The following is a 13,205-nucleotide window of genomic DNA, read 5'->3' as shown; positions in this document are numbered from 1 at the left end:
GGAGTCCCGGGCCCCACATTCTATTTGTGCACATATAGATAGCAATTATCGCTATCTATATGTTCACCTGCGGGCCCCAGCTACCTGTAGAATGTAGACGGGGACCAGCCAGCACATCTTAACTCTCCAGCAGCTCCTGCCTGTAAGTCGGGTTACCATGGCAATGCTCCGCGCGGCAAACAGGCACAGCTCGCGAGACTTACAGGCAGGAGCTGCTGGAGAGTTAAGATGTGCTGGCTGGTCCCCGTCTACATACTACAGCGGCTGGCACCCTCCACCAGACCACCGGACCACCAGGGATGCGATCTCCCCCCTCCCTGGCCAGGTAAGAAGCAGGGAGGGGGGAATAACATGTAAATGCCACCAAAGAGGCTCCCCTCCCACCCCACTCCCCCCTATGCAGCCCCCTATTTTACTGTTACATACACTAAAACCCCAACACACACACTGCATACACACACACTAAAAGCACAACACAAATATGCACTGCATTCCCCATACACACACTAAAACCACAACACAAACACTCTGCTTTCACTACACAAACACACACTTTATCTAAAACACACAAAACTACATTCATTATACAAATGTGCAATCTGTATCCATTTTACACACCACACAGGCCATCCTTGTGGGTGGGCTCAGAATGGGCCCTCGGGGACGGGCCCAGGGGGCCCACACTTTGAACTGTGTCAGGGGCCCCAAAATTTCTGATGGCAGCCCTGTAAGCAGGTGATGCACAACAATTTTTCTAATTGCACGGTGTGGTATATTTTGGTTCCTAACTATGCTCTCAGAAAGACTTCAACTTCCAGACCAGAACATATACCATACCAATGAGACTGACCAGGTCAAAACTGCCAATCCATTTCTGATCCTTTTAAATCACAGCCAATGTTCTATTTTAAAAACCAAAAATTGCGGTGTGTAAACATTGGACAAATTGTGAACAAAAAATATAGATCATAAAAGGGGGTTGCTGGTGGCTAACCGAGCAACAGAGTGGACGCAAACCTCTGGAGCTCCGAGGAAGAAACTTAAATATTGCGAATTCCCAGAAATATTGAAGCCCCACAGGTGACAAACTTACCCACCCTCCAACAGAGACTGCCATGGGACGAAAAAATAAAAAATACCAGCCTCCAGCGACACCGAAAATGCCAGACATCAGGCTCTCCTTTGAGAGACCTGCAGCCGCAACCGCGGCTCCCGCCAAAATGGCGCCCGCGGCCCGGGCAGAAATGGAGGCCTCAGACGCATCCCAAGAAGAGGGAGACACATCCTCTTCACCCGAACCAGGAGAAGATTATCCAGAAACGGATTCCGAGGAGGACTCATCCCCAGTGACTAAGGGAGATATGAAAAACCTCCTGCAAGAAATAAGGCAAGTCTGGAAATCGGACCTAAAAGAGGCCCAAGCAGACATAGGGGACCTCCGCAAGAGGATCTCCGAAATTGAAAACAAAGAGACAAAACGGGAACACCAGATGCAGGACACCCACAACCAAATAGAGGACCTAGCCTCCAAAGTGCAGAAACTTACCCGGTCGGTGACCGCACTGGAATCCCGCCACAGGCGCAAGAATGTCCGCATGCGGGGCATACCAGAAACGGTGAGCGACGATGCTCTGCTACCCTTCACACAGAGACTGGTGGCCTCGATGGGCCTAAAGAACAAAGATACCAAGGGGATGGTGGTCTCGGCGTTCCGAGTAAAAATAAAAAATAAAATAAAAGGGGGTTGCTGAGGATTAATTTATTTTGTAATTGGCTTATTACTGTGGATCCAGATGAACAAAGATCCCATCTTCTAGCAGCAGCACTGAAATTGATTGGAACTATTATGTAATCCATTGCTACGGTACATATAGGATGTAGTCTCAAACACAATTTCCTGTGCTAATTTGAATATCAAACATAAAAAATGAATTCAGGTTGCCTTTGAATGGGAATGATTAACTGCTCAAGGACAAAGGCAATTGTACAAATTCTGATCAAAACAAAACCTAGAATTTGAGCATGTCATGTCTGTTTAATCATAACTTTCCTCTTTCATATCAGTTGCACCTACACTTCTGTCACTTACCTGGTCGCCCTTGGCACTCTCTGGTACCTGCCTTCTCTCCTCCCCTGCCAGCGGGGGACCTAATGCACATCTGCGGCAATGGCCATGTATTAGGATTTCCACATAAGAAAGCATTATTTAATGCTTTCTTATGGAGTTCTGGGTCATGCTTGATGTCCCCATGCATAGCACGAGGACGCCCAACTTCAGCGACCAAAAGTCACCCAAGAGTCTGGAAGTCAATAGATGTGGAGTTAACCCTAGCATGTGATTTAACCCCTTAAGGACGAGTGACGGACGAGGTCCGTCACTCAGGGGATTGCCTTAACGCCGAGTGACGGACCTCGTCCGTCACGCGGTAAAATTAACCCCAGATCACCGCAATCGCGGCGATCGTGGGGTTAATGGTGCTCCGGTCTGCCTCTGTATTAGAGGCAGACCGGGAGCACCGGATCGTGCTGTCCCAGTACACGTGCCCGCTCTGACAGCATGTCAGAGCGGGCACATGTGCTCAGTATACTCACCTCCGCCTCCCTGCACTTCCGGGTTCAGTGTGAAGTGCAGGGAGACGGATCAGTGCTGATCCTGCCCCCTAGTGAAAAAAAAATAAAGTAAAATTAAAATCCCACCCCCCTTTACCCATTTTAATAAAAAATTAACCCCTTCCCTGCCAATTGATCACTGACTACAGTGATCAATTGGCAGGGATTGCATTTTACTATGATCTGATTTTTTTTTTTTTAACCCCTGAGGGTTAATTCTTTTTTTTTTTTTTTTTTTTAACCCTCAGGGGTTAAATTTATTTTATTAATTAATTTAAGTATTTTAAAATTATATATTTAGCTAGCTGGGGAGGGTGGAAGTTAGTGGGGAATTGGGGGATTTGGTGTTAGGCTAACTAGGGGTTAACGTTAAAAAAAGGGAAGAGACAGAGAGGGGTGACAGAGTGAGAGGGGGTGACAGCGTGAGAGTGACAGCATGAGAGGGGGGATGACAGAGTAAGAGGGGGGATGACAGAGTAAGAGGGGGCGACAGAGTAAGAGGGTGCGACAGAGTAAGAGGGGGCGACAGGGTGAGAAGGGGGAGACCTAATGTGTGAGGGGGGAGACCTAGTGTGAGGGGAAAACCTAGTGTGAGGGGTGGAGACCTAGTGTGAGGGGGGGAGACCTAGTGTGAGGGGGGGGGGAGACCTAGTGTGAGGGGGGGGGGAGACCTAGTGTGAGGAGGGAGGGTGACATAGTGTGAGAGGGGGGGTGACAGGGTGGTGACAGGGTGAGAGGGGGGTGACAGGGTGAGAGGGGGTGAGAGAGGGTGACAGAGTGAGGTGGGGTGACAGTGTGTGGGGAGTGACAAGGTGGGGTGACAGTGTGTGGGGAGTGACAAGGTAAGGTGACAGAGTAGTGTGGGGGTTCACAGAGTAAGAGGTGGGGTAACAGGGTGAGAGGAGGTGACAGGTGAGGTGGCAGGGTGAGATGGGGGTGACAGGGGGTGACAGGTGGGGTGGCAGTGTGAGAGAGGGGTGACAGGGTGAAGTGGCAGGGTGAGGGGGTGACAGGTGGGGTGGCAGGGTGAGGGGGTGACAGGTGGGGTGGCAGGGTGAGGGGGTGACAGGTGGGGTGGCAGGGTGAGAGGGGTTGACAGGGTGAGATAGGGTGAGGAGGGGGTGACAGGGTGAAGTGGCAGGGCGAGGGGGAGTAACCGGGTGAAGGGGGGGTGACAGGGTGAAGTGGCAGGGTGAGGAGGGGGTGGCAGGGTGAGGGGGGTGACAGGGTGAAGTGGCAGGGTGAGGGGGGTGACAGGGTGAAGGGGGTGACAGGGTGAGATAGGGTGAGGGGGTGACAGGGTGAGGGGGTGACAGGGTGAGGGGGTGACAGGGTGAGATAGGGTGACAGGGTGAGATGGTGACAGGGTGAGATAGGGTGAGGGGGTGACAGGGTGAGATAGGGTGAAGGGGTGACAGGGTGAGATGGGGTGACTGGGTGAGAGAGGGTGAGGGGGTGACTGGGTGAGATAGGGTGAGATGGGGTGACAGGGTGAGATAGGGTGAGGGTGAGATAGGGTGAAGTGGCAGGGGGTGACAGGGTGAGATTGGGTGAAGGGGGTGACTGGGTGAGATAGGGTGAGGGGGTGACAGGGTGAAGTGGCAGGGGGTTACAGGGTGAGATAGGGTGAGGGGGTGACAGGGTGAGATGGGGTGACAGGGTGAAGTGGCAGGGGGTGACAGGTGGGGTGGCAGGGTGAGGGGGGTCAAAATTTACCTTTATCCCTGGTGGTCCAGTGGGGTCAATCTGTCCCTGGTGGTCCAGTGTCCTGGATGGCTCCCTGGTGGTCCAGTGGGCTTTCCGGTCTGCAGCTCCGCCGGATGCAGAGCTGCAGACCACATGGGGAATGTCTCGCGATCTCCTTTCAGAGCGTTGCCGTGGTAACCCGCGGCAACGCTCTGATTGGCTGGAGATCGCGAGACCTCAGTCTGCAGCTCACACCCGGCGGAGCTGCGGACTGAGGCTGGCTCTCTCCCCGGGCGGACTGACAGGAGGGCCTCGCACCCGGCGGCACAAAGGGCAAGCCACCGGGCCCCCTCCTGTGTCGGGTCCTCGGTCATAGACCGAGAACCCAACATGTCAGTCTGCCCTCAGGCGATTTAGGCGGCCGCGTGGCCCTGACTGCACGAGGCCTTAGGCGGTCGCCTAAATCGCCTAATTAGAGAGCCGCCTCTGTTGCTGTACTCAGACCACATAGCTGAGCAACATATGAAGTATTATACAGTCGTAGCACACATATGGTTTGCAAAATATACTGTGCAAACTCACTTTGTGTGTCAAAAAGGCAGAAAAAACGCTTAGTACCACTACACCTGGTACAAGCTAGCGGAAAAATGATCCCACACTAAGGTTCAAAATATGCCTTTTGAAATACCCTGGGATGTCTTCTTTAAGAAATGGTATGGCTTTATGGGGTATTTGGATCATATATAAACAAAAAGTAATACCGCACTCAAAGAGATTTTTGGCAATAAAACTTATTGCTAATCCTGCTTTTTATTTCCAAATATTTATTGTGTTGATTTTAGATGAATTCATAAAGATAATAGTATTTCCTCATAGTGACACTCATTTCAAACTATTTACATATATACACACACAGAATCCTCCCTCGTCCGTGATAAAGTTCATAATATATATACATCAATATACAGTAGGTAATGATTCAAAAAATACAAAAAATTTAAAAAATGAGAAAAAATAGAAAAAATATGAAAAATAGAAAAAAGTAGAAAAAATAATAAAATAAAAATAAAAAAGAGAAAAAGAATAATAATAATAATGCAGTCCTGACTAGGTAGCAGTCCAAAATATAGTGCACTATATGTTTCACTTTTTTATGGATGGATCTCACCGATGTATCAGTAGCTGTTTGATGTCCATAGTAGGAGGATGCTGAAGATTACAGATGGTAATGTAGTAGAAGGGGATGAAAAAAGATTCCTGTTCAACGCAAAAGCGGTCACTTCATCATCAGTGTGCTGTATGATCCGGTCAGACTGGCAGATAGAGTTTTCATCTTAAAAATGGGTTACCATTCAGCCAACTGTTAAGGGTAAAAAGGATAGTATCACAGGAAGATAAAGTGATGACAGGCTTAGATTTCATGGCCAAAAAATTCATAGAGAGGGGTTATCCCACACATATAGTTGATAATCAGCGACAGAAAGTTGATATTCTCACTCTCTTGGGTACAGGGGCCAGAAACAAAGTAGAAAGGGTCACGTTAGTGACGCCATATACTCCACTTAACAGAGAAATAAGACAAGTTATATTAAAACACTGGCAACTTTTTCAGGGGGATACCCAATTACCCCCGATATTCCAACAGTCCCCGCTCTTCTCATACCAGAGGGCGTCGAACCTGAGAGACATGATAGTAAGGTCAGATATTGGCAGCTCTAAGAAAGAAACCAGATTTTTTTCTGAACCCAAGAAGGGTACATTTCCATGCCTTAACTGTTCACACTGTAACAGTGTGATTAAGGGGGAATATTTTGTTCATCCCAGGTCAGATAAAAAAATTTACGTTAAAGAATTTTTTACATGCAACTCAGATTTTGTCGTATATGCTCTAAAGTGTCCCTGTGGACTCTTATATGTGGGGGAGACCATCAGGCCAGTGAAAGAGCGGATAGGGGAGCATAAAAGGAGCATTAGGGCAGCATTACAACACAACAAAGTGGAGGCTCCGGTACACAGGCATTTCAAAATGCATGGTCATAATGTAAACCAATTGAGGTTTCAAATCTTAGACAGAATCCCACCCCTACGTAGGGGGGGAGACAGACAGAAGCTCTTACTCCAGAGAGAAACCAAATGGATAAGTACCTTGGAGACCTTGTCACCATTAGGAGTCAATGAAGATTATGATCTTAAACATTTCTTATAAGATTTTCATTTTTACTTTTGTCTGCTCTATGATTTTGTGCTCCTTACAGAGGCTCTCCTTGACCAGTCATGGTCCGGTGCTCTTTCCTGCCAACACTTTGACCCCAAAAGGGTCCGCTACCTGCCAGCAATACAGGGTCCCTCACACATGGCCCGGGGGCACTGTGGGGCACTGCGAGACAGGTGAGTTGCATACTCTGATTTTAGTGTGTTTTTTTCTAAATAATTTTTTCTCTCGTATTTTTTGTACTTTTTTCTTTTTCTTTTTCTTTCCCTTTTTTCTTTTTTATATACAAGATAAAGACAATTGTTTTCTTTTTTCTTTTTTCTTTTCCATATATCTGGTTGTTTAACTGGCTTATATCTACAGATTTTTTGCAGTTTCTTCCCTCTTGATCATTTGTTACAGGTGAGCTTTATAATTAATGTTTATCAGTTAGACAGACCTCTTGGAAAGATTCCAAGAATCCCCCCCCCCCCCACCTTCTCCCCCTCCCCCCCCCCCCCCACCCTTTCTTTATTATTATTTTTAGTCCATCTTAAATTATTTGGTTGTTGTTAAGACTGACATATATGCATAATGGTGTAATTAAGATATGCTGTTTAGTAAAACAGCGTGTTGGCAGTCTTTTCTCTCCTTTTCCCTTATTATTTATTATGTCCACTCTATAGATTACTACTATGGTATATAAACTATTCGGCTTGACACTTATTAATGTTATGTATATTTACTATTAGGGTCCACTCCAGATGCTTTCTTTATTGCATGTAAATTATACTGTGGAGTTATCCATTAAAAAGCAATTACCTTGGTGGTTAAATGTATTAAGGTGTTTATATGAGTAATATGTTTATGGACAATAAAGTTTGTTTTGAATACGCATGACGCAGCGACGCACGCTGACGTCAGAATGCGGAAGTAGGTCCACGGAATGGACGCGGCGGAAATTAGCCGCCAATTTTAAATATATAAACCCTCACATCTGCATTTCAATAGGACGGAGAGAACAGGGGCCATCGAAGGGACACGTACGTCCCGAGCGCGCAGCCCATTTACAGGATTGCCCAGCGACCTGCCAGTCTGACCGGATCATACAGCACACTGATGATGAAGTGACCGCTTTTGCGTTGAACAGGAATCTTTTTTCATCCCCTTCTACTACATTGCCATCTGTAATCTTCAGCATCCTCCTACTATGGACATCAAACAGCTACTGATACATTGGTGAGATCCATCCATAAAAAAGTGAAACATATAGTGCACTATATTTTGGACTGCTACCTAGTCAGGACTGCATTATTATTATTATTATTTTATTATTTTTTCTACTTTTTTCTATTTTTCATATTTTTTCAATTTTTTCTCATTTTTTCTATTTTTTCTATTTTTTGGATCATTACCTACTGTATATTGATGTGTATATATTATGAACTTTATCACGGACGAGGGAGGATTCTGTGTGTGTATATATGTAAATAGTTTGAAATGAGTGTCACTATGAGGAAATACTATTATCTTTATGAATTCATCTAAAATCAACACAATAAATATTTGGAAATAAAAAGCAGGATTAGCAATAAGTTTTATTGCCAAAAATCTCTTTGAGTGCGGTATTCATATTTGTTTATGATTGAGATTAGGAGGTTGTTGTGGGGTTAAACCTTGAATACCTGCACCTTGCGTAATTGAGTGCCAGCACACATTGTGTTCTTGTGTATTTGGATCATATAGCCTGGTAAAATACTCTAAAATGGGACATGGGCAAAGCGTAAAAATTTAAAGTTTGAAAAAAAAACTGGAATGGCTGTGTCCCAAATGTGCCCCTCCGATGTCCACATATACCTGGCAAAGGTACATACGGGGGTATTTTTGTACTCAGCCGACATAGCTGAGCAACATATAAAGTATTATAGAGTGGTGGTACACATAAGGTTTGCAAAATATACTGTGCAAACTCACTTTGTGTGTCAAAAAGGCAGAAAAAACGCTTATTACCACTACACCTGGTACAAGCTAGCGGAAAAATTATCCCACGCTAAGGTTCAAAATATGCCTTTAGAAATACCCTGGGGTGTCTACTTTAAGAAATGGTAGGCCTTTGTGGGGTAGTTTGAATTTAAAACCTGCGAAGATGCTTGGAAATTGCACATAGGCCCAGCGTCGAAATTCAAAGTTCTGTAAAAACTGATATGGCTTGGTCTCCAATATGGCACTGTAGCTTCACAAAATAGTGCCAAAGACATTCATTGGGGATGTCTTTTTACTCAGAAGACTTAGCTGAGCATAATTTGGGGGTTTTGAACTTAGTGGCACATATGAAATATACAAAATGCCCAGCAAAAATGCAATCCGTATGTAAACAAATGCCCCAAATTATTTTTTACCACATTCTTTGGCATATATTGGTGAAAAAATGGGGGCATGCTAAGGCACAATATGCACCTTATGATATACCCTGGAGTATCTACTTTTACAAATGGTAGGCCTTTGTGGGGTTTTTTTGAACAGTCAAACTGTTATAATACCCCAAATGGAAGCATAGGCTCATTAAATCCGTCTCTCAAAATTCTACTGTGAATACTGAAAAGGACAGGTCTCCTGTATGGCACTGTAGCTTCACGAAATAGTGCCATAGACATACAATGGTGTCCTTTTACTCAGAAGACTTAGCTGAGCATAATTTGGGGGGTTTGAACGTGGCACATATGAAATATACAAAATTCCCAGCAAAAATGCAATCCGTATGTAAAAAAGGCACAAAATTATTTTTTACCACATACTTTGGCATGTAATGGTAAGAAAATGGTCTCCTATATGGCACTGTAGCTTCACGAAATAGTGCCAAAGACATACAATGGGGGTACCGTTGTACTCAGCAGAAGTAACTGAACACATAATACAATTTTGTACAGGAATAGCACACACCAACTTTACAAAATACACATGAGAAGTTCTTTGTTATAAGTTTGTGTGCGAAAACCCCCAAAAAACAAAATTTTACTCCAATATTTAGCAGAGGTTGGCGGTAAAATGGCTAGGTAGAAAGTGTCAAAACAACCTTAGGTAAATAGCCTGTGGTGTCTACTTTATATAAATATATACTTTTGTATGGCAATTTTGTTTTCTTTTATGGCTATTAAGCTTACAAGACAAACATACCAAATTCTAAAATCGCTCCACATTAAAAGTTTATTTTACTCCTTGTGCTTTGTGACCTGTAACTACCAAAAAAAACTTAAAATCCCAGACACATTATATATTCTGTAAATCAGAACAACTAAATGAATTTATTTTTAATTACTTTCCTTAACCTGCACTAATTGTGCACACATTATTATTGCAAAAACTGTAAAAAAAACCACATTTTTCATTTCTTTTGCATTTTTCTGTATTTTTTTATAATAAATAAGCATGTATATATATATATATGTTACATCAACTTAAAGCCCTTTCTGTCCTTTAAAAAACGGTATATAATATGCGTTGGTGCAATAAATTAGTCAAATGCAAATTGCAGTTGAACGCAAACAGCAAAAAATGCAAAAATGCCGTTGTCATTAAGTGAAAGACAAGCTTCCGAAGCTCTGTCCTTAAGGGGTTAATACAGTTTCTTAAAGTGCAATGTTTACCTGCTTGGGGTTAATGGACCTGGGACAGTGAACCTACACCACTTCAATGAGCTAAAGTGGTCCAGATGCCCAGTGTCCCTTTTAGAAATTTTGTTCTGCAAAGTATATTTTAACGTGGGTGTGTCCATATATATATGTGTGTGTGTATATATGTATATGTATGTGTGTATTTTTTTTTCCTTTTCTAGTAGCCACTTGGTCACAAACCCTAGACCAAGTTAGCCATTTTATTTTTACATTTTTCAAACAAACCACTTGCCCTTTCATTGATATCATTGTCCTACTGCTCTAAAACGCTCACGTTTATTTTTGTTCAGAGATGTTGCACAAGTACAGCAGTACCCCCCATATCCAGGTTTTATGGCGTTTTGAAATGTTACAAGGTCAAATATGACCAGTTTGGCAAGCTTCAGTGTGTGAAAACTGGAATGGGCAAGCATTATGTTTCCTTTGAGATTATATGGCAGCCCAGGGATGAGCTTTACCCCCATCATGGCATACAGTTTGCAAAAGTATACACCCAATTTTGAATAGCCTGGGTTATGTACAGTCTTTTTTTTTTTAGGAGTCACTTAGTCCCAAAAATGTTCATATTAATTTGTGCAATTTTCAAGCAAAAATTGTACTTTCATTGAGATCGTCATGTTTTACGGTTTTAAACCACTCATTTGTGTTAAATGAAGTCTCACGTGTACAACAGTACCCCTATACATGGTTTATGGTGTTTTGGAAAGTACAGGGTTAATATTGGGCCTACAATTTAATTATCTGGACTCTCTCTGCCTGAGTTCCCTCAAATTGTAATTAATAAAAAAAGTTAAACAAAAATACATAGATACACACGTATAATTAAAATAAATACCACTATTGTCCTTTCCCTTTAATGGGCCATGGCTCCTTAGCTCCTTCCAGGACTAAATATTAGCTTATAAAGACCACACGTACCATGATACCCCAGTTTGTAACAAGCCAACTTCAAGGGTCGGTGTGTAACTCAAGCCGGTGAGAGAGCTCAGTGGTCTAATGCATCATCAGTAGAATCTGTTCAAACTTGAGGTTCAATCAGGTTCAAATCCCGGCAGGGTTGACTTAGCCCTTCATCCTTCGAGGTAGATAAAATGAGTACCATTAAATTGGGTAATAGTAACAACCCCTAGGCTAAGGTAACCTCCCCAGGACGTACTTGAAAACCAGAGTAATCTGAATGTACCTCTCCTTGTTAAATACTTTGTTATTGTTATTATAGTACTGCCATGGCCCATTACCAGGAAAGGAAAATATCTATAAATCCCAGCCATGGCAGCACTGCACAAGCTAGATAACTCTGGGCAGAAAAAAGGAAACTCAGAACGCCATATGTTTCTGGAATTTTATTAAATGACAAATATAGGTTCGAGAAGACAGAACCAAACTGAGCCTCTTTAGAGGATCTCACATTCAGTTGATAAGGCCGGATAAGGGTATTCTGAGAAGACCATATAGCTGCTCTGCAGATCTGATCAGGAGAGGCTTGTGCAACTGCTGCCCAAGAAGTGGATAGAGCTTGGATGGAATGGGCGTTCAGAAGTTGAGGAACCAAAAACCTCAATTAGAGAGAGAGTTTTAGAAGATGTTTGCAGTCCCTTTTTATGCCCTCCAGTGACAATGGAAAGCCTAGTGGACCATCTCCAGTTGCAAATTCTGTTGAGCTATAGTGAAAGACAGCAAACCACATCCATCTCAGAAGAAGGTAAGATAATATATTGGTTCATACGAAAAGATGAAACCACTTTAGGCCTGAACTCTTGAGCTGTTCTCAGAAGCACCGTATCCTGTTTGATCAAGATGAAAGGTTCATCTGATGAAGAATAGCAGAAAATTTAAATATGGCATTTTAGGAACAGATTCTTGTAAACACGACTGTCTTTTTCACACCATAACTCTCCGTCCTAATCCCCCAGAGTTTGCCTGTAACTGGTTCACATGGTGACTTGCAACTAATCCTTTAACACCACTTCTTCACTTCTCATGTCATCAAAGGAGTGTCGCACCAGAGAGAGCCAGTAAGGCTTTGTTTGAGAAGGTGTTTGTGGTAAACATGAGGTGCTCCTCTATACAACTATCAGGTTTTAGTATCCAATATTTAGCAATACTAATGATATTTTAATGTTTGTAAAGCTTGTATTTGTAACGGCACCCCCAGGCATAAAAGGGTTTAACCGCCGTTTAGTAAATCTTCCATTCCAGAGACACAGGCACAGCTACTGTAGACACCAATACAGCGAACCGGAGAAGAATATGAATGCCGTAAACAGCTGAACCGGAACCATAGGAATGTTGTAAACAGCCGAATAGGAAAAACCATACGAATAGGTTTACACTCCTAGCAGTCAAACTGGAACAGCATACCATAAATCCCCCCAAGAACGAGACAAGGCTCTGTGTTGAGGGTCAAGCAGTGAACAGACAGAGCTGTGGGTTTATTGTTCTTATATACACATTAGTACCACCCACAGGGTTTTGGAAAACAACCAATAAACACGTACAATACACTCAGACACTCCCACACAAAATCCTCCCCTCTGATTGTGATACAATTACCTTACACAATGGGTAATGTAATTATCACAAGCAGAGAAATACAGTTTTTCCACATTATTCATAACTTTAAAAGTATGCATCACATTCACATAAAACTTACATTTTCAGAATCAGCATACTCCAAATACGAACATATGTCAAAATCATCCACATGTCCATTGGTTCAAAAGATAAATCGTAGTCCTTTGTGACCAAATGAAGCATGGCTTTTCTGCCCAAAACCAGTTCCAAAGAATCTTCTATCCTGGAGATAATTGGGAAGTAATCCAATTATCTCCAAGTACAGAGGCAAAACTCCATTGAACACATGGCAGCAAAAGACAATAAAATACATAAAAATATATAACTGTGCAGCCATTGCATAAACAGGTACATTCAACATATCCCCAAATAGCTCAGATCTGAGTGCACATTATTACTGAATGGTGCTCAGATCACACACATACAGTTCAATTGCCATGGAGCCAAAGTCTTTCCCATAGTCTTTCATTATA

This window comes from Pelobates fuscus, chromosome 10, assembly GCF_036172605.1.
Source record: "Pelobates fuscus isolate aPelFus1 chromosome 10, aPelFus1.pri, whole genome shotgun sequence".
Taxonomy (NCBI): domain Eukaryota; kingdom Metazoa; phylum Chordata; class Amphibia; order Anura; family Pelobatidae; genus Pelobates; species Pelobates fuscus.
The sequence above is the reverse complement of the archived record's forward strand: the minus strand, read 5'-3'. Positions refer to the sequence as shown.